The sequence below is a fragment of the Grus americana genome, chromosome Z (genome assembly GCF_028858705.1).
Source record: "Grus americana isolate bGruAme1 chromosome Z, bGruAme1.mat, whole genome shotgun sequence".
Taxonomy (NCBI): Eukaryota; Metazoa; Chordata; class Aves; order Gruiformes; family Gruidae; genus Grus; species Grus americana.
In genome coordinates, this window is record NC_072891.1 from 7,711,734 (window position 1) to 7,735,081 (window position 23,348).

Below are 23,348 nucleotides of genomic sequence, written 5' to 3' on the forward strand. Positions count from 1 at the left end.
AGGGTATACAGAGGACACTTGTCTCCATTCTATGATACATGTCCAGCCTCATTTGATAATTCACCCAGTGCAGCTACCTGCCTCTTCCATGACTATTGTAGGAGCCTAGATAGCTAACTTAAACCAGCTATCTCCATCACAAAGTTAGATAAAAACAGTTGACATTAATCCTTTTTTTATTTCCTGCATCTCACAGGCCATATATGTGTTTTACCACTCTTGAACTGAACTTCAAATCATGGGTATGACTAATGCATATCTTGGTATACCTTTCCCCAGTAACGATCTCTTAGCACACTATTTTCTTCTTTGTATGAAGATCCTTGCCTGTAATGAAGTCACTTATCAAAGTTTAAAAAACCTCACTGTCATTTTCTACAGTTTCTGAATTTATTTTTTTTTCCTGAATCCTCTCCATTTTTTTCCATAACACCTTTGGAAGAAAAAAAAAAAAAAAAAAAAAGAAATATGACAGAAAAAAAATCAGCATTAATCTAGGAACTTCTATCCAGTTAAACATCATCCACAGACTCCATATTCTCTTTGGACCTGGGTTTTCCTAGATATGGATCCTCACTGAGTGGGTACAGACTATGCTACTTCTTCCTAGATTTCTTAGTTTCCATTGAGCTTCAGTGAACTGAGGCTTTTTACTCAGTGACGATCCACACTAAGTTGAATGATGTGCCAACCTTATCCTTATTTATTGTGCTTATTTTTTTTTCTCCTGCATTTTATGATTAGCAATGTTATATTTATATTTTATGCTTACTTCATAATCATTAATGGAGATAATAAATAACGTAAGGCCTCATAATTATTCTTCCACAGGAGACACCCTTCTGAGTGACATAGCTGTTACATTTTTTTGCCCATGCTTTATTGAGTGTTACTCTTTCCTCTGTTCTGCTAAAAGGGAAAAGCAAAGTGGGAGACTGCCTACTTGCTTTTGTCCAGGCTGCTGTTGGGAGCAGGTTAAATTATCCAAATGGAGAACAAACTGCAGTTTCTCTGGGACATGATAATTTAGGAGAGGTTTCTGGTGAGTGGGGTTAGCAAGGGAATGAGTTATGTAGCTAATAGGGAATCTGCAGCCATTGTGCCTCATGCAATTTATGTGGGCTAAAAACAGTGGGTGCTTCTTCCTCCTTAGTCTTGGGTTTTGGGGGGTTAGTTTTACCTGTTTTGAGACAATCTGTTTGATCATTCTTCCTCTTCTCGTTTGCCCACAGCTTTGCTTACAAAGCTATCTGTTAGTTTGTCAGATAGTTGTCATATGTGGTGTAAAGTCTTTAGGGGCTAAACTACACAATTGCACAAGGTTAAGCTAAAGCTAATCACCAGGTAGAACAGTCATTGTGACAATTTACTGCTACAACTAATGAACAAGCTAAAATATCTCAAAACCAGCCAAGACAAGTCCAGGCAAGTCTGACAGGTCCTGAGGCTTTAGACCATTCAGTTAAAACAAGCCTTAACCTGTTATCATCATGTTGTTACTGTAAACCCCATGACTTCTTATTAGCATTGGCATTACTGTATTTACTGGGCTGTAGAATCTGAGGAAACACAGAGCAAGAAATGTGGCAGCCAGAAAGACAGCCACACTTCAAATATGACCCTAAAATATGGGTTTTTTTCAGGATTCACCATTTGGAGTCACACAAATGCACAAAAACACCTGGTAGCACCAGGGATGCCCTTGAGCATCCTGCCTGGCTTCCAGCTGGCACTGCAGAAAGCCACAGGTTTCCCAAAAGTTCTTGACCATTTCTGACAAAACTATGCAGCTGCCCTGCTACTGCACCAGGACATCTCACACAGAAGTATGAACATATGAATGAGTAGCAGCTGAGCTCTAGTTTTCTATAGATTCTGAAGGGATTGGTTGTTTTGTTAATTTTGCTTTTGAAGTAGGTTTTTTTTGGTTGTTTGGGGTTATTTTGATATGTTATTAGGCCACCTTTAAACATTTACTGTTTGTGCTGTTATTATTTAGAATTGGCTTTGTAAATTTAATGACATGTTCTCTTCCAGCTGAGGTAAGCACCCAGGTATGTGTATGCTCATTTGGAGTTCACTGAAATGAAGGTGGTTCAGTCATTTAAAAATTAAAAATACAGAACCTGAGAGGCCTTTATTAGTCAAGCTGAAAGAACAAGCTGTTTTAGCATTTTATTTTTCCAGTTCTTTGTAGATTTAAGATGAAGGCAAAAGTTAAATTTCAAATTTATTTGGTGGTCGAATTTAGATTTCTTAAAGATACTGGAAATAAAGACTTTCATTTACTGGTGACCAAATGTAATTTAAAAGGAATGTATAAAATAACACATGGCTCAAAGATGAGGGACAGAAAGAAACGACCTGGAAAATAAAAGACTGGTTTTTGGACAGTCAAAATTGTTAGCTGTTGAAAAAAACTACAAATGGAAATGAGTTTTTATCTCTGATTCTCCTTATATCAAGAGATACCACTCTGAAAGGCAAGCTACAGAAAGTGTGTGTTACTGTGCTCAGTACACATAGGCAAAATAGCGCACATAGAGCGCAATGACTTGACCTGTGCAATGCAGAGGTTCAGAAAACAGCTGCTTTCTTTTGTCTTTAAATTCCAGCAGCCTTTTCATTTCTCCAGAGACTGTTGCAGCAGATCATAGGGAGATGTGATAGAATGAGCTCTTGCTGTTAGGCCTCCAATCTAATATACAAATATCAGCCATGCTTGGGAAAGAAAAACTCAGTGTCAGCTTCTGTCCTTGAGCTCTCTGTGGAAATTGTCAATGGGGATGCCAGCCGGTGCCGAACCCGTGGCAGTGTGACGGGAACACCTCTCCACCAGGAATCCAGCACTGGGAGCTTCTTTCCTAAAGGCTGCCAAGGACCTACCAGTAGTTAGCTGCTTTTGACCCCTTGCTGTCTGGGTTGGATCTGAATTGATAACCTTGCACTGAAAGACTGCATAAGCTATAACCAATTATTTGAATTAGCTTTTCCTTCCATGTTAAAAGATAATTTAGAATAAATTAAAAGGAACACATATTTCACAGAATAAAATTAGCCAGGAAGTCCTAGAACTGCAAAGTTCAAAATAGGAACCAGAATCTCAAGCAACCTTACCCTATCAGGTATATGTTTCAGAAAAGGGAAAGGGAGAAAGCAAAAGAAGTAAATTTTTATAATACAAAATGTATATTATATATAAAAAAGCTGAAGTCTACAATATGTTGAGCCTTTGTAGCAACTGCAGGAACAGAGTAAATAAGTATGATTTGTTCCTGGATTGAGGGTTTGTATTCATGTTAATATTTTTTAAAAGTCATTAAAAAAGAAAAAAAAAATAACGTAATAAAAAAATAACAGCTGCTTCTAAATGTTTCTTCTTTCTTATGCTAGTCAACAACACTCCAAGTCTTCTACTTGGCTTCTTTCCACTTACTGCCGCTGTTTAAAGTTGGCGAACAGCCTCATCCCCATTTGTCTGCAAGTCTGGAAAGAATGTGGAGGTTCCTGAAATATCTCATCCCTATTATTCATAAAAGAACTTCAGCCCAGGAGTCCTTCTTTATGTCTCGAAGAAACCTGAGTGATATCATTAGAAATATTTTTGTAAACAAGAGAGAGATGACACAAAAATAATTAGGATGCTATGAAATATGCTAAGGTTCTGAGTGTTTAAAGTTTGGGGTTTTTTCTTCCCCTCTTCTTCTTCTTCTTTTTTTTTTTTCTCTTTTCCCAAGAAATGTATTTATTTCAATTTACATTTATATTAGGTTCCCAGCAGCAGATGGAAGGAATTTAAGTCAATTTGCAATAGGAGACAGAAATTCTAGCCAATGAAAAATCAAAGAAAAATAGCAACCATCTCTTGCTCTCCTTTTGGACAATTGTCTTCAGAATAATCAGCATCGTGGAAAAAAATAAAAAATCTTCCCAGGGCCAGATGGGCTCCATGCATTAGTGCAGACAGAAGTAGCAAGAAATACAGAAAAAGAGACCTGTTCATAGATCTATTTAAAATCTCTTTGGAACAAAAGTAAACTGACTGGCATAGCTAAACTCTGTATGTATTACAACAAATCAAGCAACTCTGTTAAACAAAACACTTATTTAGATTAAATCAGGAGTGTGATGGGTCCTAGTCCAAGCTACAACTGACTTTCTGTGTGTGCTACAGTACAGCAGATCCATCCTTCCTAAATTCAGATAACTACTCAGGAGCTTGAATCACAAGCCTCTCCATGTCAGGTTCCCTCTCTAGTCACTGGGAAGAGATAAGCGCCTCTGTCCAATGATTCAATGCTCCTAAAATCTGAGTTAACTTCTGATGAAGACTATTATTTTCCATTGACTATAGTATGAAGCTATTCTCCAAGCACATGAAAAAAAGTATGATGAATATGGGCTATAATATTCTTGTCTGTCTCCTCTTTCCTGCATGTAACACTGTAGAATGAGATAAGTCACTATAAAATATGGATTAGAGATAATAAAAGTATTCATCATGGCTGCTTAAGGACACACTCTTCAACCCTCGCTGGACCATGAACGATAATGCTAAGCAAATAACTTGTCACAGGCAACATCGCGCTTCCATTTAGCTATTCAAACGGGCGATAGCACCAATGACTTCTTGTCATTGTCCGTAACATCACAGAATCTCCTGGAATTTGAGACATTTCCCCCTGGCAGGAGGAGGCCTCCTGGGCCTCCTGAGGATGGAAGTCCACCTTCTGTTCCCACGCCTGGCTGGCTGTCACTGTCACTCCTTACAGATGTTTCTCTAATCTCATCTCGAGGGCTGTCAAAGGTAGACACTGCACAGCTTCCGCAGACAACCTTTTCTATTGCTTCTCTAGCCTCACTGTCAAGAGCTTTTCTTAATATGTAAAGTAAATTTTCCCTGCTGGATTTTAAAACCTTTCTCTTTTCCAGTGTATCAGGACGATGAAAAATAAAGGTTATTACTTTCTTTGAAGACTGTGATCATGTCCTCCCTCACGATGCTCTTAGGCTGGGCAGTATCTGTTCAATCTTTTCTCCTCAGGTGATGGTTTTTAGACATCTGATTGCTGGCCTTCCCTCCAGTCTCGCTGATTCCCCCTCTACTTATCTCAAAAGGCCAGATCTAAACTGGACAGTATTCTTGCTGAGGCCCAAAACTGAACAGGTTTTATAGGGATGACCTTCAATTATGCATCTCAGCATAATGTTTACCTCCATTATGGCAATGTCATATCACTAGCTATATTCATCTAATGATCCATGAAAAAGTCATGACTTTTTTTTTTTCTGTTGATCTGTTAGCTGAGCAAGAGATTTCCATTCTGTATTTTCACAATCGTTAGCTTTATGCATTAAAAATTTTATTTTCTTCTATTGAGGAGGGTTCCTCTTTCGAGCTCTTATCTCGAATTCAAGTTCACTTTGAACTGTAATCATGTGCTGTAAAACATTTGCTGTCCCTCCTGTTCTGATGTCATCTACAAATTTAACAAAGGTAGTCATTCAGATCATTAAGAAAAATGTTGGATAGGACTAGACCCATATAAATAGGAAAATAGACACATTTCTCTACAGTCTGGAGATGAGAAAATTAAGAAAAAGAAACTCTGCAGTTTACTTTTCTTTTTCTACTCTTATTGGATTACTTTATAAGCTATGACCTTGTTAATATTAATATATACAATGCCATTAGTTACCATTCAGTGCTATATGGCATAGTTTCCAGGTTCTGCTGGACTACTAAAACCCTGATATGCACTGTGAGTGACTTCCTCCATGCAATTCTTTCAACCAGCTCTTAACACTCAGTATGTAAATTACGCTTGTTTATATTGCCAATTTACCTCCTATTTAAATCACACTGGAATTTGGCCTATTGAGTTTGTGTTAATCTGCCTGGCAGGATTTGGCCTACATCGGACAGGAGGAGGGAGGAGGGATGAGGAGAGAAAGAAAAATGAAGTAATCCTCAAACATTTCTACACATTAAAAAAATGAACTAAGATAAGCTATGTAAAAATGTTTCTTTAAATTTCTAATGCACTCTACATTTTAAACACTTATTTCCAGAGGGTTAATTAGTGTATAATTCTTCCAGCAAGAGGAAAAGAATTTCCTTCCAAGCTTGAATTTGGCACAAACAATCTACATCACAATGTCATTACAACTAAACTTATTTATCTAATTTTATTTTATTTAAATATCAAGTGGATTTTTTTAAGGAACGGGGGGGGGGGGGAGGCATGAGGGATTGAAGGTTTCAGCTCATTTTTTATCCATTGTTTGTGCAGAAAAGTACAAGTACATTAAAAATGTCAGCTCATACAGATGCTTAAGATGTTCAGTCTTGCTAAAAAAATGTCCTAAGCTACTAATTCAGATAAGTTGCACTGGGTGGTATTTACTGTATGTATTGTAGACAAAGCTGCTAACACTGCATATACTCAAGGTTTTCATTTTTCTTCTAAGTTTTACTTTCAACCTCCATTTTTTCTCCTGTTCATCTGTTTCAGGCTTAGTTCTTTTTCCAAACTTATAAAATAATTTCCTTTTGCCAAAAGGAAGCCAAGAGACAAATAAAGAAAAATATTTTGGTGGCACTTGTCAGCTTATCAGCCACATTCTCTGATAATTCCCTGCGAACTGAGCATGTGTCCTCCCCAGCATGGGTTCTCCACGTAAATGGAGTTTGCATGTATTAGCTTTATGAAGTGGTGGACCACACTTGAGCTGTGTCCTGCTCCAGCTCTTCCTGTTAACTGCCTGAAAATGCTTTTCATGGGGTCAGATAAGGCAGAAAAAGGGGTAGATTCTGTGCTTCTGTGGGCCTCAGGGCCACCATATATGAGATATAGTGAGATACAGAGTAGTAAGAAATGGGAGAGATAATAGAAAATTATTAAGGTGTTGGTTTGTAAACTGAGAGTATGTAAATAACTAACATCATTCGGAACCAGGGGTAAAAACAGGAATCTCATGCATAGGGACCTGGAATTGATTCCATTTTTCTCCCTCCTACCCACATCTGGGTAGAGGAGTAAGAATTCCAATGCTGAAGGTGGTGATGAGATTACAGGGAGGAAAATAAGCATGTAAAGCAGAAGGGCACAGTTACCAGAAGATAAGAGTACTAAAATCCTGATGAAGGTGATGAGAGTTTTCTGGACAACAGTGCCACAAACTGTGGTGGGGATGATGTAAATAAGACTGGTGGACAAATATAAAAGCAGGCAAACTGAAATCATACAGATGGGGGCAATAGGGAACTTGGTTTAAGCAGACATTGAATTTGCCGATAGCTGTGCATTCGTCCTTTGTGAGGAAGTAATGAGGAAATTGTGAGTATGACTTCTTTCAGGGATGAAGGTAACTCCTGCTTCATGACTAGTTACAGTATTAGTCCATATTAAGGCTCTCTGTGGGTTTAATGGCCAAACTTGGCAGAACGACACAGGTGTCAATGTGGTACAGTGTAATTTAATTTGGGGAGCAAGGTTGGGGGTTTTGTTTGTTTTTTGTTTCTTTGTTTTTTTTTTCTTTTTGTTCAGTAAATTTCATACAAGAGCAAATTAGAGCTTGTAAAGTTAAGCACTGCAAAATTAGGAAATGCTGGCATTTACTCCCTTCTCTATGACCCTAATTTAACTACTTTGTGTTGGACTGCATTAAGATTCCCTCACTTGCATGTTTGGAAAGATTGTAGAAATAAATATCAAGAAAACTACATATATCATCTTCTCACACACGTGCACACTCATACATACAAAACACAAGTTGCCTTTCCCAAGCAAATCTACTCACCAAACCAAGTCCGTTGCCATCTTTGCAAGTTCTGCGTGACATAGACAATCCCGAGCTTAAACATTGATATGGAACGTCTTTAGGTACAGATGATGACACTAGCTATAAAGTAAAACTGATCCAATACAGCATTGTCTACTGGTTTGGGCGGTTGATTTTGGAGTATCTGAAATGCAACTCTGATATATTCTGAATTGGTGTCAGCATACCAGGAGCTGCAGGAGTTCAACGGAGAGTAAACCTCAGTTCAGAAAAGGCTATCTACATCTTTTCCACATGATGAATTCCCCCACAGACTGGTTAGTGGGGCACACTCAAGACATAAATCAAACTTAACTCAATTTCCACTTTAGTTTTTCAGCTCACCTTTAAAAAGAAAGCAGGATATTATCTTACATAGTTTAAGGCCACCTTAGCAATACGAGGGAAAGGAGAAAAAAAAATATGTGAGGAAATATATTTTTTAATGAAAACTTGGTAACCTGCAAAAATAAGCTTTTTTATTCTTTAGAAAGATGCTAAAACTGCAGTATCCACAATTTTGGGGCAACTGAGGTTTTCAAGTGTCCCTTGTGATAACAGGATCTCTACAAGAACCAATTGTGTTCCGTTTATGTACCAGCAACTCGAAGGTAGAAAAAAAAATACACACAAAGGAGATGAAATTTGCTGATGATGCATAACCGCGGAAAGAAAAACAGTCAATCAAAAAAAAAAAAAAAGAAAGAAAAGAAGGACAACAGTATAAGTCTAAATACTTTAAATGAATAAAAACACAGATGTGGGCATGTGGTTTATGCAGTTTAATATGGAAAGGGGTGGGGGATTAGATAATGAAACTAGGAGGGATGAAGGGAATATGAAAAGGGAAAATAACTCCAGTAGGCACCAGACTACAAATATCATAAGTAAGGGAAAGCTTCAGTGGAGAGAGGACTATAACTTGAAAGCATTCAGAGCAGTTGGTAAACCACAATAGAAACCACAGGAAATAAAAACATAAAGATATTAAAGAGCTGGGAGAAATTTCTATAAAAGCTCTTCTGAGTGCATTCCATGTGACAAGTACTAAGGTTCACTACAGTTTCCAAACCCGGACTGGCTTAAGACTTCAACACAAGTAATCTGCCAGGTAGTGGTTTTGATCTGACTATTTCTTATTCACACTCACTCAAAACTGAATTTTGAAGTGAATCTAGGAAAAAGAAAACAATGAGTGAGCTTTAACCACAAAATATAAATCTACATGTTTCTGCAAACAAACTCCATTGGTTTCTTTCTTGCTTTTTTTTTTTTTTTATCACACCTTTTTTTTAAGAAATTGTCTATCTTGTTATTTCTCTTTAGTTTCTTTTGGGGGAGTGTGCATATATTTGCACATCTAAAAATGTGTACAATAACAATAAGATGCAGGTTTTGTAAAGGATTTTGTAATTGATCTGAAGAGTTGTAAGTCATTCTTTTGACCAAAGACAACTGCACCAACTTTCTCCTCTCGAAGGCCTGGAGGAGGCTGTCTCCCCACTTTGCACACAAAAGCATATCCAGGTTTCTCACCTGTACCTACCCAACCACCCACAAAGCAAAGCAAACAGCAGCATGGAGATACCTTGACTTCACTAACCAGACCGTAAGTTCATCCTTTGCTAAAACCGTGCCCACGTGCAGGAGGCGTCACAAAATCCTTCTTGGTGTTCATATCAAGAATACTAATCTTGAGTCATTTCTGCCAATTTATTACAGAAGTCAGAGGTCCCAAAGGGTATCTGACCCAGTGTTACTTACATGATGACAAAGGACATTAAGCAGTGACCTCCTATAGATCACTGAGGGTTCTGCAGTCTATCAGTCCAGTCAGTGAGCAAGTTTAACAGCAAAAATACAGATAAATTCTGGAGAATAAATAGAGTTAATATTAAAATAGATAAATTAAATACATAGTTGTATAGACAGAGCAATTGATTCTGGCAGTTAGAATTTCTTAAATATTTTTAAGAATAAACGTGTATTAATATTGAAGTTTTCTTCTACTGAGCCTGAAATTCATCACACATATATATTTGTTACACACTTCCTACTTTTCTTGCTCTTATAAAGCAGCATTATCTCAAATCACCTTACAGAAGATGCCAGTGTGATTATTGCATTTTATAGGGTACAGAAGGGATAAAACCTAAATAGAGCAGACAATACTTATAACCATACTCAAATCTTCTGAGTTCCACCTCTGTGCTCTTTTCTTTACAGAATTAGAAGAGCAGCTGTAAGGAAAAAGATATAAGGTTAAAAAAAAAAAAAAAATTTCCTGGCAGTAGTGATTTTTTTTTATTATTTTAATTTTTTTTTTAATGACATCCAGGTCATCTGTTCTGCTCCTCCATCTCTTGCTCATCTTTAATGTAGAAAAACAAAATCTTATGGTTGTTTTGTTTGAAATATGCTGCTTTAACTCTGTGAAGTAGAATATGAGCTTTCACTTGACACAGTCAGATCACCAGTAAACTGTACAGAAAAAAAACCCCAAACCTAAAACCCCTTTGGCAATAATCAGTGGTCATACAAAATCTGACAAGCACAGCAGAACTGTAGCTGTTGCTGAGGGGAAAATCCAAGTCTCGTCAATTCTTTTACTGGCTGGGAGATAAAGAAAAACAAAGTAAAAATAGATCTAGAGGAGGAAAATGGAAGGCAGAAAAACAAAAGGAAAAAAAGAATACAATGTAAAACACTATGGCACCTGAATATTATAACTCTTTCCATGAAAGAAGTTTTCTTCATCCCTTCAAACTGAAACTCAGCCCTGCTCTGAACATTGAAGCAAACACAACTTAGCATATGATATCAAGACAGATAGATTTATATTCAGAGATTGACATAACAAAGACCATTTGATACTGAAGATATAGGATAGTTGCGGGGGTAGTTGTTAACTTAAAAATTGGAAGTTATTTTGGAAAAGGCAGTGAATGTCTGACTTGTAAATGTGTAAATAAAGACAGTTATCCACTTTACTCTGTGGTAAATACCTTTCAAGATGCTACATTCTTTACTCAGGCTTCCCAAGAGGTAAATTATCCCCTTTTATTGTGTATGATAATGTAAACATAATTGGTATCATATTGATAAAAAATCCATTAGAAATTTTGTGAGATTTTTCAATGAACTTATTTTAAGAGAAATTAGATACTGTCCTGTCCCACTCGGCGGGTTAGGGTGAGGTTGAGGTTAACTTTTTAATTCTCTGTGTGGTAATCAGGAGTCATTACTCTAGAGATTCAAACAAATCACAAATCTACTTAAAACTGAGCAGAGCTACAAAAGATAGAGGCTTGGCAAAAGTTATAACAATATTTAAAACTTAGTGGAACTATAAAAGACAGTGGATTAGCAAAACTTGTAACAATATTATCCAAATGTGCCGAAAATCAAGTTAGAGACAAAGAGAGTGGCTGAGAGGAAAAGAGAGAGAGAAAGAAAAGAGAGAGAGAGAAGATATCACCACCCTTGGATCCAGGGATGTTTTCTGCTCATAGCTGTAGTCTTCAGGTGGTGGGCGCATGCAAAAAACTTGTTTCCCCTTTTTATAACCCGATGTGCCCGCCCCATAGGCAGGGGTCTGTCATCACTGAGCAGGCACAGTATGTGCTCAGGAATGTTCAGAAGCGTTCTAGAAATGAGTTGGTGGGTTGTGGGGGTCCGGGGGACTCACCACCCCCCCCTTCAAGGCTGAACAAGTAGTGATGACCTTTCACAGGCACACGCACGCAGCAGACGGTCTTTGCATGTTTCAGGAATAGAGGAGTGTGCTCACAAGACGTTATCCTGCTTCCACAGGTTCCGTTCTTGATCGACACTCCCTCGTCATCAGCCCATCCCTGCCCATGTCAAGATGGGTGTTTGCGACATTCACTTGTTATCAGGGCCTTACAGATACTTAACCTGCTCAGACACTTTTAGACATTATTAGTCATCTATAGCTTTAGGCATTTATATATCATTACAAATCTGGTGGAAAGTGCACATCAATCCAGAGGTGACAATGGTCTCCTTACTTGAAACAGTGACAACCACATGCATCGTCTGTTGGTCTTGCATCAGAAACATCTCTAGATCTAGAGTAATGGAAGGAAACAATTTGCCTTATGTTATCTCTGCACTCATGCAACCTAAAAGAAGCTTATATGCCTGGATGCGCGGCCATAGAGCCTTGTACTCAAAAGTTCCCACTACAGTGTCCATCTCTGTCATTTAGGGCTTTGAGAGGAGATACGTGATGCTCAGCAGTGTATATCGCTAAATGGATGAGTGCCTTTTGCTCCTTCCAAGTCAGTAACCATCAGATGACACAAACTGACTTTCACTAGTAGAGATATGTCAGACCACAAAGGATTGGTGTAAATATGTTGGAGCTGATTAACATAACAGGTGGAAATGATCCCTTACTCCCCCATATCTACAACTCTATGCTTGATTGTGGAGGTGTGGAAATATAGCAAGCAAAAGCTGATATCATTGGCTCAGGTTAAGTCATTACTAACCAAAGGGTAATATACCTTGCAGTGTGAAAGCAAAAGGCTGTGGCACTCACAGCTTTTAATTTTCAAAGGCCTGAAAACCAAATCTTTGAAAAGAAAATTACTTATTCCCCTGTAGAACTCTGGGGAACTGTTTGTTTCTGATTTCTGTTTTCCTTTTTATAAGTAGAAAATGATATTTTTATTTAAATAATGATCTGCAGAAAAAATATTGGGATTTTAAATATGACAGTCTAGCCCCCCCCCCCCCCCCAAAAAAAAAAAAAACAAAAAAACCCAAAACCCAAGAATTTATCTCTCGCCCTGAAGTGGAAATCACAACTTTTTTTGGCAGCCAAAGCCTTTCCAAATTATATTTCTTATCAATTTTTGAAGTTTTCAGTATCTCAACAGAAGCTGTAAAAATCCGATTAAAAATGGTGAGAATGAAAAAATATAAAATTATTTATTTGTATGTTGTTTTCAATTACATTATTTTAATAGAAAAATAAACCAAAATTACTTTTTTATTATTTATTAAAGAGCAGAAAAGCTGATACTAAAGCCGTCTGTAGAGAAAAGGACAAAGAAAAGTAAAAAAAAAAATAAAATCTCCAATTAAGTACAATATCTTTATTTTGAAAAGCTTTTAGGTCCCAATGCAGTTTACCTGAGACTGTAAGTCAGAGGACCCTTCTATTCCCTGAATACTCACTCTCGCTATCACTTAATACTAATTTAACAACCACAAGAAGAACTATGCTGTTTAAATATTTAACATTCCATTCAAATGTGAGACAGCACAGTGGAAATTGGTTCACAGTCTCTGACACAGGGTCCCTTATAGGAGAAAAGTAAGGACATGTAAGAGCAGAAGTCAGAAAGTCAAAGGCACAAAATGAGGTACTATTGGCAAAGGATGTAAAATGGATCAAGGAAAAGTTTTCGAAGAGTCGGAGAAATGAAGGCTGGACAAAAGAAAATGTTAAGTCTGCTACTTAGCAGAGGGGGGAAGAAGCAGATAATAGACGAGAAGGAGAAGGCTGAAATGCTTAATGGGTGTGTTGCTTTAGCTTTCACTGAAAAGACTGATATTAACAAGGTCCTTAAGGCGGTGATAGTTAACAAGGGAAGAAAGAGGTCACAAGGCAGAATTAGGATAGCCCAGGTTAAAGAATATTGGGATAACCGGAACATTGTCAAATCAGCAAGGCCTGATGAAATTTAATGCACACTGTTAAAGTGTCTGCCAGAAGAAGTGTAAGGGAACCTTTAGCAACTATTTTTGAGAACTCATCGAGAAGGTCCAAATGAACTTGCAAAGGGCAGTTATATTCTGGGATTTGAAGGACGCATATCAATGAAACTGCAGGTCAGCAATTCTATCTTCTTTGGAACTCTGTTAATTAGCATTAGAACTCAAATGCATTTGAATCCTCTTGTCTGCCCCAAAAGCAAATACAAAACTATTTTTCCAGCTTTCAGGAGAAGAATGAGCATGAATCCCTGGCAGTGTGGGGAACTTACATCCTGATCCAGCGATCACCAGTGCCAAAGGAATTCTTTCTGTGAACTTCGATGGGCTTTCCATCAGCACGTCTCTGAAGTGCTCTGAATGGGAATGAGAAGGGGATTACAAGTGTAAACAGAAGCTGCAAAGTTCTGGTCTATTTTCATAGGTCCAGCAGAGAGGATTACAGAAAGCAAAGAAAAAAGTATGAATACATTGATTTGGGGGGTTTAATAACTTAAAGCTCAGCACATAGCATAAATATATATTTTAATTTTCTACTGGCTTAGGCCAGACAATACAGAAAGAAGCAAATAGTTTAGTAAGTATATGGTTTCAATCACATCTTAAACAGGATTCAACTTTCTGTTTTCATAGCACATCTAAAATAAGGAGAAAGAAACTAAAGACAGAGCACCTGATTCTACTCAAAAATCTTTCATACAGTTTGTGAGAATTGTCAAGAAATGAAAATGTGCAATCTAGAATCTTACAAATGAGAGTAGAATCATAGCAATAGTATTATTTTTACAGTCTGGATGCCTGACTTTTTAGCTAGATGAGTGTGAAAAAACATTTGACTAACTTGAATATGAAGTTGCATGCATAATTTGCAAACATTAAGAGGGTTACAGGTGCAGATTGAATAATTATGTACGGACAGTTATCATTTGACATTTGCCCACATGATTATCTAATCTGTGCCTGGAACTGTGTACTGGACTTGACTGTGTCTGACACTTGCTGTCAAACGGTGTGAAGTTCACAGGCAACTTCCCTGAAGTCCTGTGCTTTTGCTAGCAACTTGGGGAGCAGAATGTATTAACTTTCCCCACAGACAATTATCTTCCAAGGATCTCAGCTGCAAAGAAAATACAATACAATATTGATATGTGGAGGAATGGCATGAAATCAATGAAAAGAAATATTCAAAGATAAATAAAATGTAAAAGCATTAACTACACTATGTAAATACAAGTTCAGGGAATACTGTGTATGGAGCAGTACAGCAACAAGTCATCAGGAGGATACAAGGAAAATAACATTTTCACTACGATATTGTCTTGGATGTTACAATAGCCCGGGAACATTCACAGGCTTTCTCACATGGCAGAGGAAATAGTCCCAGGAAGATGAACATGGCTACTGAACTATGTATGCAAGGCTTTGTAAGATCAAAACTTCACGTGTCTTATTAAAAGCATTATGTAGATTGGGTAGTGAAAAAAAACCTGACATAGTTAAAATATATCTGCATATTTTGAATCCATTTGGATAATCATTGCCACTCGCCACCATGCTGATTTCAACCACATCTATTTAATTCTCATAAACAGTAAGTCCTGAACTTGTCGGACATGTTGAGCATATGCAGTTATATTGCAATGAACTTCACTTTTGAACTTGCAAATGTTGACATGTCCCTCTCTTTCTCTTTCTTTCTCCCTCTCTATTTTCTCGGCAACTAATGCCATGCTGGAACATTGTGCACTATATTTCAAAAAGAAAAGACTGATTGGAATGGATTCAGAGAAGAGCAAGAGAATCATAAAAAGGACTGGAAAATAACACTGCCAGGTTGAGAAAAGGTTAACGGAGCTGATCACGTTCATTCTGGCAAAAAGGAGATTGAGAGGAGACATAAAATATCTGTCTACAAATATGTAAAGGGACATTGTAAAGGGAGGAGGAATGAATTATTCGCCCCAGTCCATGAGAGGCAAGAGGTAACAGGCTTATGCTACAGCAGAAAATATATGTTAAAAATCAAGCATGTTGAATAATAGGAAAATGTGTTTGCAAGTATGTTTGCTTAATCTGAGCTGGCATTATTTATCTCCTTTTTGTTTGGTTTAGTACAAAAATTCTGACAAGCATTTTCTCTTTATATACATGTTAGTAAAAGGGCAATTATTCTCAGGAACACAGAATGCACTCGAAAAGCATGATAAAGGATGTGTTACTGACTACACTGCCAGACCGATAGAAAGCATGCATTTGTGTTCAAATTCAGAAATATTTATGTTGAAACTTTGCTGAGAGTTTGTGTTTAAAAGCACATCACTTCTTATTTGAGATGTTCAAGACTATTAAAATAGGTTTGGCTCTCACATGAAAGTTGAAATTAGCCTCTCTATTCCAGCAAGTTTCTCCTTTCACAAACCCAAAACTTAAGTGCATGCCTAAAGTTAAGTAGGAGACTATTCTCCCTGAAGGCAGTACAGTCAAAAGGTCTGCTTTTTATCATAGTTACCATCTATCAAACTCATTTACCTTGATTGAAATGGTCTCAATAAAGATCAGGATCAGGCTTGCATTTCTGAATCTACTCATTAATTTGAAATTGTCTTCCAAACAGTGTAAATTAGCACAGCTGTATTGACTCTGATGGAGCCATTGTAATCCACGTCTCTGTACATATCCCTCATAGCGACTATGACACCATACCTTAATATCCATCTGTAAGTAGTCAGCTTCTCTCCTATAGTCTCCTCTGAGCATGTAAGTGCTAGTCTATTATTATTTTAACAAGCAGTAAAATGCCACTAACTCCAGGGTGGAACATGGCAGCTGTTTAACAGTGGGCAACAGTGAAGCACATCATCAGAGGGGAGGAAGCAAAGAAGAATATTGTCTGAAACTGAAACTGAAGGGAGCATTTTAAGTAGCGAGAATGTAATTATTCAATTTGGAATTTAGCCAGATCATCTAGCTATCCCCCCCTGTACTTGCATGGGGGGCAGGGGGAAACCATAGATTTCTGATGGCCAAAAATGGTCAAGCCCTTGGTTTTACATCCCATCCATCTGAAAGGACTGTGGTTGCACTTAGCTATTCTCATTCAGAACCACTTAAAAAGGTGAGCTCCTGTATAATTGGAATTTTAAAGGAGTTCATGTTGTGTTTATGGAGCAATCACTACTAAATGATTTCATTTAAATTTTTCATAAGCTACACTTTATGAAAAATTAAAAGAAATAGACTCTTCAGAAGCCTTGCTAAGAAATAAAGTCTCTTAAAGGAATACACATGCCATCTAATCACACATATTTTCAAATGTCAAATTTGCTGCATACAGATAAACAGAAGATGGCATTAATGGGGAGAGAAAGAGGCAGGCACTTTTTGCTTACTGTGTCAGTAGTTTACATTCAACTAGAACATCAGAAATGGACGGCAGTTTACAGCAACACAGGGATATTCAGTCCAGCAGTGCCAACCCTCAAAAGGATGGATATGAAAGGGTGGATTGGTGAGGGCGAAAGGGTATTCTTTGTCCCTTCAGTTGACACAGGCTTGCTTTTCAGCCAAAATTTTAGGTAGATAGGAGCAAAGATAGCTTGAGCAAGCAGACATAGTCCTACTGGTCAGTAATAAAGACTGTTTGAACGAGGGGTCCTGGGGTTAAGTCTGTGTCCAGCTGTGTTATTCCAGTAGGCAGTGTCACAGCTGGATCCCTGCTGGAAAGTGAGTGATGGATCTTTTCCAGGGAACTTAAAAGCAGAGATAGTGAACCTCTGGTCTTTAGTCAGAGCCCAGTAGTGAGTTATATGTACAGTGCTCGGGCAATACTGTATCTCGGCACATGCGTTTTGAGGACCTTTAGTTCAACTAATGTCTGCAGTCTGAGATAGCTAACCCATTGCTAGGTGGGACTTTTATAAATTGATGCAGAGTAAACATTTAAAGTGCTTAAAATGCTTTCAGCATCTAATCCATATGGCTTTATTTATGTAAGCTAACCTACGTATCCCAAACCGGTAGCAGAATTACAGAGCTATCAGAAAGATGTATTCTGCTATTTAATGTAAAGTTTAATTTTTAACATCCAAAACTCTGTTTGGAGTTCCACTGTTTCTGCTAAAAAAAACCAAACCAAACCAAAACCCAAAAAATCTAGAACTCCCAGAGTTTCTGGAAATAAGAAATGAAAATTCATTGATTGAGATCTGTGGGGAAAAGAAACTAAAAACTGATCAATGAAAAAGTTTGTTCTTTGAAAAACTCTTTAAAATTAAAAGAAAAAAAAAGTGCCTCATTAAAATGAATCTAGGTTGATTTACAGTAGCTGTAATCAAGGGTTACCCGACCTTATAAGCTGTGCTATTCCATTTATAATAAATCTCTGCAGTTAAAAATAGATGAGCTTAGGACAGATAATAAAAGGAACAGTTTTAGAAAGTTACAAGATTATTACAGAGAGGTTTCACCATGCCATCTGTCGACAGCAACTATGGTAGTGCTGTGATGAAGTAGGGAGGTGTTTCTGAAAGGTGTTTGATACAATTAAATCTCTACCTGTTTTTCTGTCAGAGTTTGCCCGAGCCTAAAGTCTAGACGCATGAACTGAGGCGGACCAGCAATTTCTTCTTTGAAGAAGGCCCGTTTAATGCGGGAGTTCTGCCTCTGTAGGAAGGCTGCAGCAGACATGCGTAGAAAACTTTCCTTCTTTATTTTCCTTGATTTTAAATAAACCAAACAGTAATTGGACAGAGCTTTTACTCCTTGCAATATTAGCCCATTGCAGCTGACACTGCTATGAATTGTTGGATTTCTGAAGTGTATCCAGATGAATGCTACAAAGGGGAAGATATCTAGTGTGTCACTCTGGTATTACAAGGATAGATGTTGTCAGGCTCACATCTCCTTCCATGGGGGCAGACACATACCATCACCAAAGCCAGCTGGGGTCCAGGCTTTTTCCTCAGCATGTCTGCTGTAAGGGGCACCCTGCAGACACGTGCCCATGGCAGCCTAATAAGTGCCACATCAGCAATCCATGTCGACATCAACCTCCGCATCTGGCTTTCCCTCTTTTCTCCCAGCAGTGGCCACGTTTCTCTCTGTGGCCAGCTGTAGTTGTCTCTTCCCACCCACAGAGATTTCTCCTACAAAGATATTACTCCCCATGTATTTTTAAGGTCACACTATACCCACAGGCAGTACACAGTTGTTTAACCCATCCTGTGACTTTGTTAAAATGGTACTGTTATTGCCTGTATGATGTCTGCATCAGCTGTTTTCTTGTGGCTTCTCTTCTCTTCTCTTCTCTTCTCTTCTCTTCTCTTCTCTTCTCTTCTCTTCTCTTCTCTTCTCTTCTCTTCTCTTCTGTCTTTCCTCTCCTCTCCTCTCCTCTCCTCTCCTCTCCTCTCCTCTCCTCTCCTCTCCTCTCCTCTCCTCTCCTCTCCTCTCCTCTCCTCTCCTCTCCTCTCCTCTCCTCTCCTCTCCTCTCCTCCCCTCCCCTCCCCTCCCCTCCCCTCTCCCTCTCCCTCTCCCTCTTTAAACCTTTTCCTTTAAAATCTGAAAATAGAAAAAAAAAGTGGTTCATTTAATGAATGTTTCTAAAAACAAAAGTGTAATAGACAGGAAGAATTTTGAATTAAGCTGAAGAAGTTAACTCAAATGCTAAGAACAAATTGACTTCCTAATAGAAATAATGCCTACAGTCTAAAAATATAGCGATTTTTTTTAATTTCCTTTCTTAAATTATATTTTAATGTTGGGGGTTTTTTTCTTTTTTTTTGACCCCAAACGTCCAAAGAGCTCTGTTCATCAAAGAAGTGCTGGTTTCTGAAAACTTTAAAAGAATGCAGCTACATAATGAAAGTGAGGAAAATTTTAAAATGACTTTTACTTGCTTAGCAGGCCTTGTAAATCAAAGAAAATAAGGAAAGAGTCTGGTGCCTAAACAAAAGTATGGCAAAACTGAAATCTTTCCCAGGTTCTTTGTCCAGATAGATCTACACAATATATTTATCATGTTTATGTGCACACACACACATACACACACATGCAAACATGAACATAAATATTTTCTGATTTCACCCATTTATATGGAAAGCTTTTTATCATTTCCCTACTATTTCCTTATTAATTTAATTGGCCAGTAGTTATCTGAGCTTTCAATGGAAAATAAAATAGCTTAAAAACCCTCAACCATTTGTATTTTAAAATACGTTTTTTTTATTATTTAGAATATTGCAACTTTTATTTGATGAAAGTTACTATTAACATATTTTCATAATCTTTTCAGCCTAGCAACAGCAGGAGTAAAAGGTGTGAGGGGCATGCAATATTCATGAAATTAAGGAGAGTTGAGATGAAAGGGAGTTCCATTAGGGAGACCAAGTGTGACAATATGACACATATTTGCATATTTTACACTTTAAATCTTTTCAGCACATCCAAGTTGATATATGGATGTAAACATGCATTGCCAGTTTTTAGCATATTATAAGCCCTCAAGACTTTGCATGCATTTTAATATGTTTCATTATTGCTGTAGATTTTAATTTCGAAACCACACAGCTTTGATGGAAGAAAGCTGGAAGTCAAAGCATCTGGCCTCTGCTTCAGGCAAGCACAGCCTTTTCCTTGAACACTTTTTCTATAAGCAAGTCTATTTATTTGTGTGTGTGCGAGATCTGTGTGTGTGTGCGTGTGTGTGTGTGTGCAAGGGGTGACAAATGTGACACAGTCTTTCTTCGATACATGTACTGCTGAAGTGTTTAGGGGAGAGGAGAGGAGAGGAGAGGGGAAGGGGAGGGGGAAGGGGAAGGGGAAGGGGAAGGGGAAGGGGAAGGGGAAGGGGAAGGGGAAGGGGAAGGGGAAGGGGAAGGGGAAGGGGAAGGGGAAGGGGAAGGGGAAGGGGAAGGGGAAGGGGAAGGGGAAGGGGAAGGGGAAGGGGAAGGGAAGGGAAGGGAAGGGAAGGGAAGGGAAGGGAAGGGAAGGGAAGGGAAGGGAAGGGAAGGGAAGGGAAGGGAAGGGAAGGGAAGGGAAGGGAAGGGAAGGGAAGGGAAGGGAAGGGAAGGGAAGGGAAGGGAAGGGAAGAAGGGAAGGGAAGGGGGAAGGGAAGGGAAGGGAAGTGAAGGGAAGGTAAGGGAAGGGAAGGGAAGGGAAGGGAAGGGAAGGGAAGGGAAGGGAAGGGAAGGGAAGGGAAGGGAAGGGAAGGGAAGGGAAGGGAAGGGAAGGGAAGGGAAGGGAAGGGAAGGGAAGAAGGGAAGGGAAGGGGGAAGGGGGAAAGGGGAATAGGGGAAGGGGAAAGGGGAAAGTAGGGGAAAGGCAAGGAAACCAGCTACACTCTGTAGGTATATAGATGTGCTAACCTATTTATTTATTTTTTTCCAGTTTCTGTAGTTTTCTGATTCTCCACAAATACAGAAAATACTGTAAGGTCCATGATTATGGTGTTATGACACTTTTTTTTTTTTTTTTAACAGTACTTCACCATCTACATGTGATTTGTCATTTTATCCTATCAGAAATACAGTATTACTCAGTGATATAAGCAATGTCATGAATCATAATAATATGATAGCTAGCACTTATCTTGTGATCTTCATATCATAATACTTTGCAAATGCTAATTCACCCTTTACATTTCCTTAGGTAGGTGCACTGACACCATCAGTACTCAAGGGATAACTGTATTTTTACATATCCATAGAATAGTCACACAGCAGAAGCCAATACTTGACACAAACAACTACGTAGGTGGGTCTGAGCTCCACAGTTCCCATTATTCTTAAAAAAGGAAACAAATGTCTTGAAGGGAGGGGTTTATTGGAAAATGGTGAATTAAGATCAGGGGTTTTTTGTCATTGCAGAATTTAACTTGATGTAGCTCACTGACAGAGAGTTACCTTAGATGAACGTAAGCAGGACAAAGTTTTACCTGCCTGAAGGTCAGAACCACTCAAATTATGCACAATATAACTGACTTGCTCAGATACTACAGCACAAGATCCTTAGAAATTGGTATTCCTTGCTATGGCACTGACGTCCACAAAAAGAAAGGGACCATCAGAAGGAGGAGTCAGCCATTCAGTCACTCAACAGAGATGAAGTCCATGTAGATGGCAACCAGAAGACCCTTCATTCTCATGCACCAGCCTACGTGAACATCATAGCCTAATGTGCTGGTGAGGATCTGCCCAGGCAGAAGCCGTCCTGTGTCTTCAGTTACTGAATATATGTAAAGGTTGGTCTGCTTGTGCTAGGCACAAGCCTTGTTTGAGCAGAAATTGCAAGTGATACACTGGTTTAGTGGTTCTCTCCCTCACATACAAACATCCAGGCATGCTAATTTACTTGTAGATATCCTGCTCAAAGACAAATGGGGAGGAGTTCACAAACAACTAATGCAAAGCAGTAATTTTTTTTTTTTTATCTTAATCTTCCGAGTTGTCAGAACTGAAGGGCTGAATTTTCTGCCCCAAATTATCTTAATCTGTTCAATGAAAACAGTATATCCTTACCAAGCAGAGGATTTTAATTGTACACAACCTCTACTGCTAATAGTGATTCTCTGATTCAATTTCTTTTGTTCTTGGGATAAAACTTTTCCCTTGGAAGTTATTTATATAGTGGGAAGGACTGTAGATCTTTACAAAAAAACAAATTGAGGTTTTATTCCAGCAGTATAGATTACAAATAGCTCTTTCCAGAAACTTTTTTTTATTTTTGTTTTTGTTTTCATCTGAGTTTGCATGTTTTCTGAGGGTGAGGATCTCCAGCAAGTACTAACCTAGCAAGCACTACCCTAAATTAAATCCTAGCTGTCTAAAAAAAAAAAAAAAAAAAAAAAATAGTAGAATGATCCTTTTCAGCCTTAAAAATCTATAAAACTGTGCTGCTGTCAGGGATGAGCACATCCTTGTTCTGAATTAGGGAAGATGGAGAGGAGGGAGCTAGGAAGTCAGTGCATGTAATATGCTGAGGGGGATGAAGTGGTACAAATGAGTGGGATACGAGTTCCACTCAGTGCACTGTAATAAACCAGCCCCTATGTTATTTGTTGCATAACAGCAGAGCAGTGTTGAAAACATCACCCTTATTTTAATGTTATAGATATGGCTCTATTGTTTTGTATGATATTTTACCATGAATTGCATTGAAAAGTCTCATGAAGAAATTACATTGCTATCAATTCTGTGGCATTATTTTTATTTTCTATATTGTGGTATCACACAGTGTTCCCAGGCAGATGTGGAAACAGTACAAAAGTAAACAGGTTCTTGACATGAGTACTTCACAGTGAAAGCAGAAGGGAGCTGTTTTACCTGTGCTCGGCTGGTGGGGTTCAGGGGCGCAGAGGCCTTAGATGATGTTTCCCTGAGGGAAACCGGTTTAGTCCTTCAGATTAGAAGCTCTGGGCCTGCCAGACACAGATATCCTTGATGTTACCCTAAGATGAATACCTGTATGACTAAATATTTCTTACTCAGAGTAAGTGGCGCAGAACCACACTTTAAATTAGCCATCAAGAGCAAGAGATAGAGACAGAGGAAGAGTGAGAATGACGACAGTGACAGAACTTGGTCCAGACTTGTTATTACACAGGCACCCTCACAGAGCTGTTGAACAGGTTAACAAATTAAAGCTTGCAAAAGTCCTTGAATGGAGAGGCTGTAGAAATGGAAATGACTGTTATTGCTTTAATCAATATGTAGTGACAACACAGGGCCACATTGATGTCATCCCTTCTCAGTTCATATTCATAGAATCATAGAATCATGGAA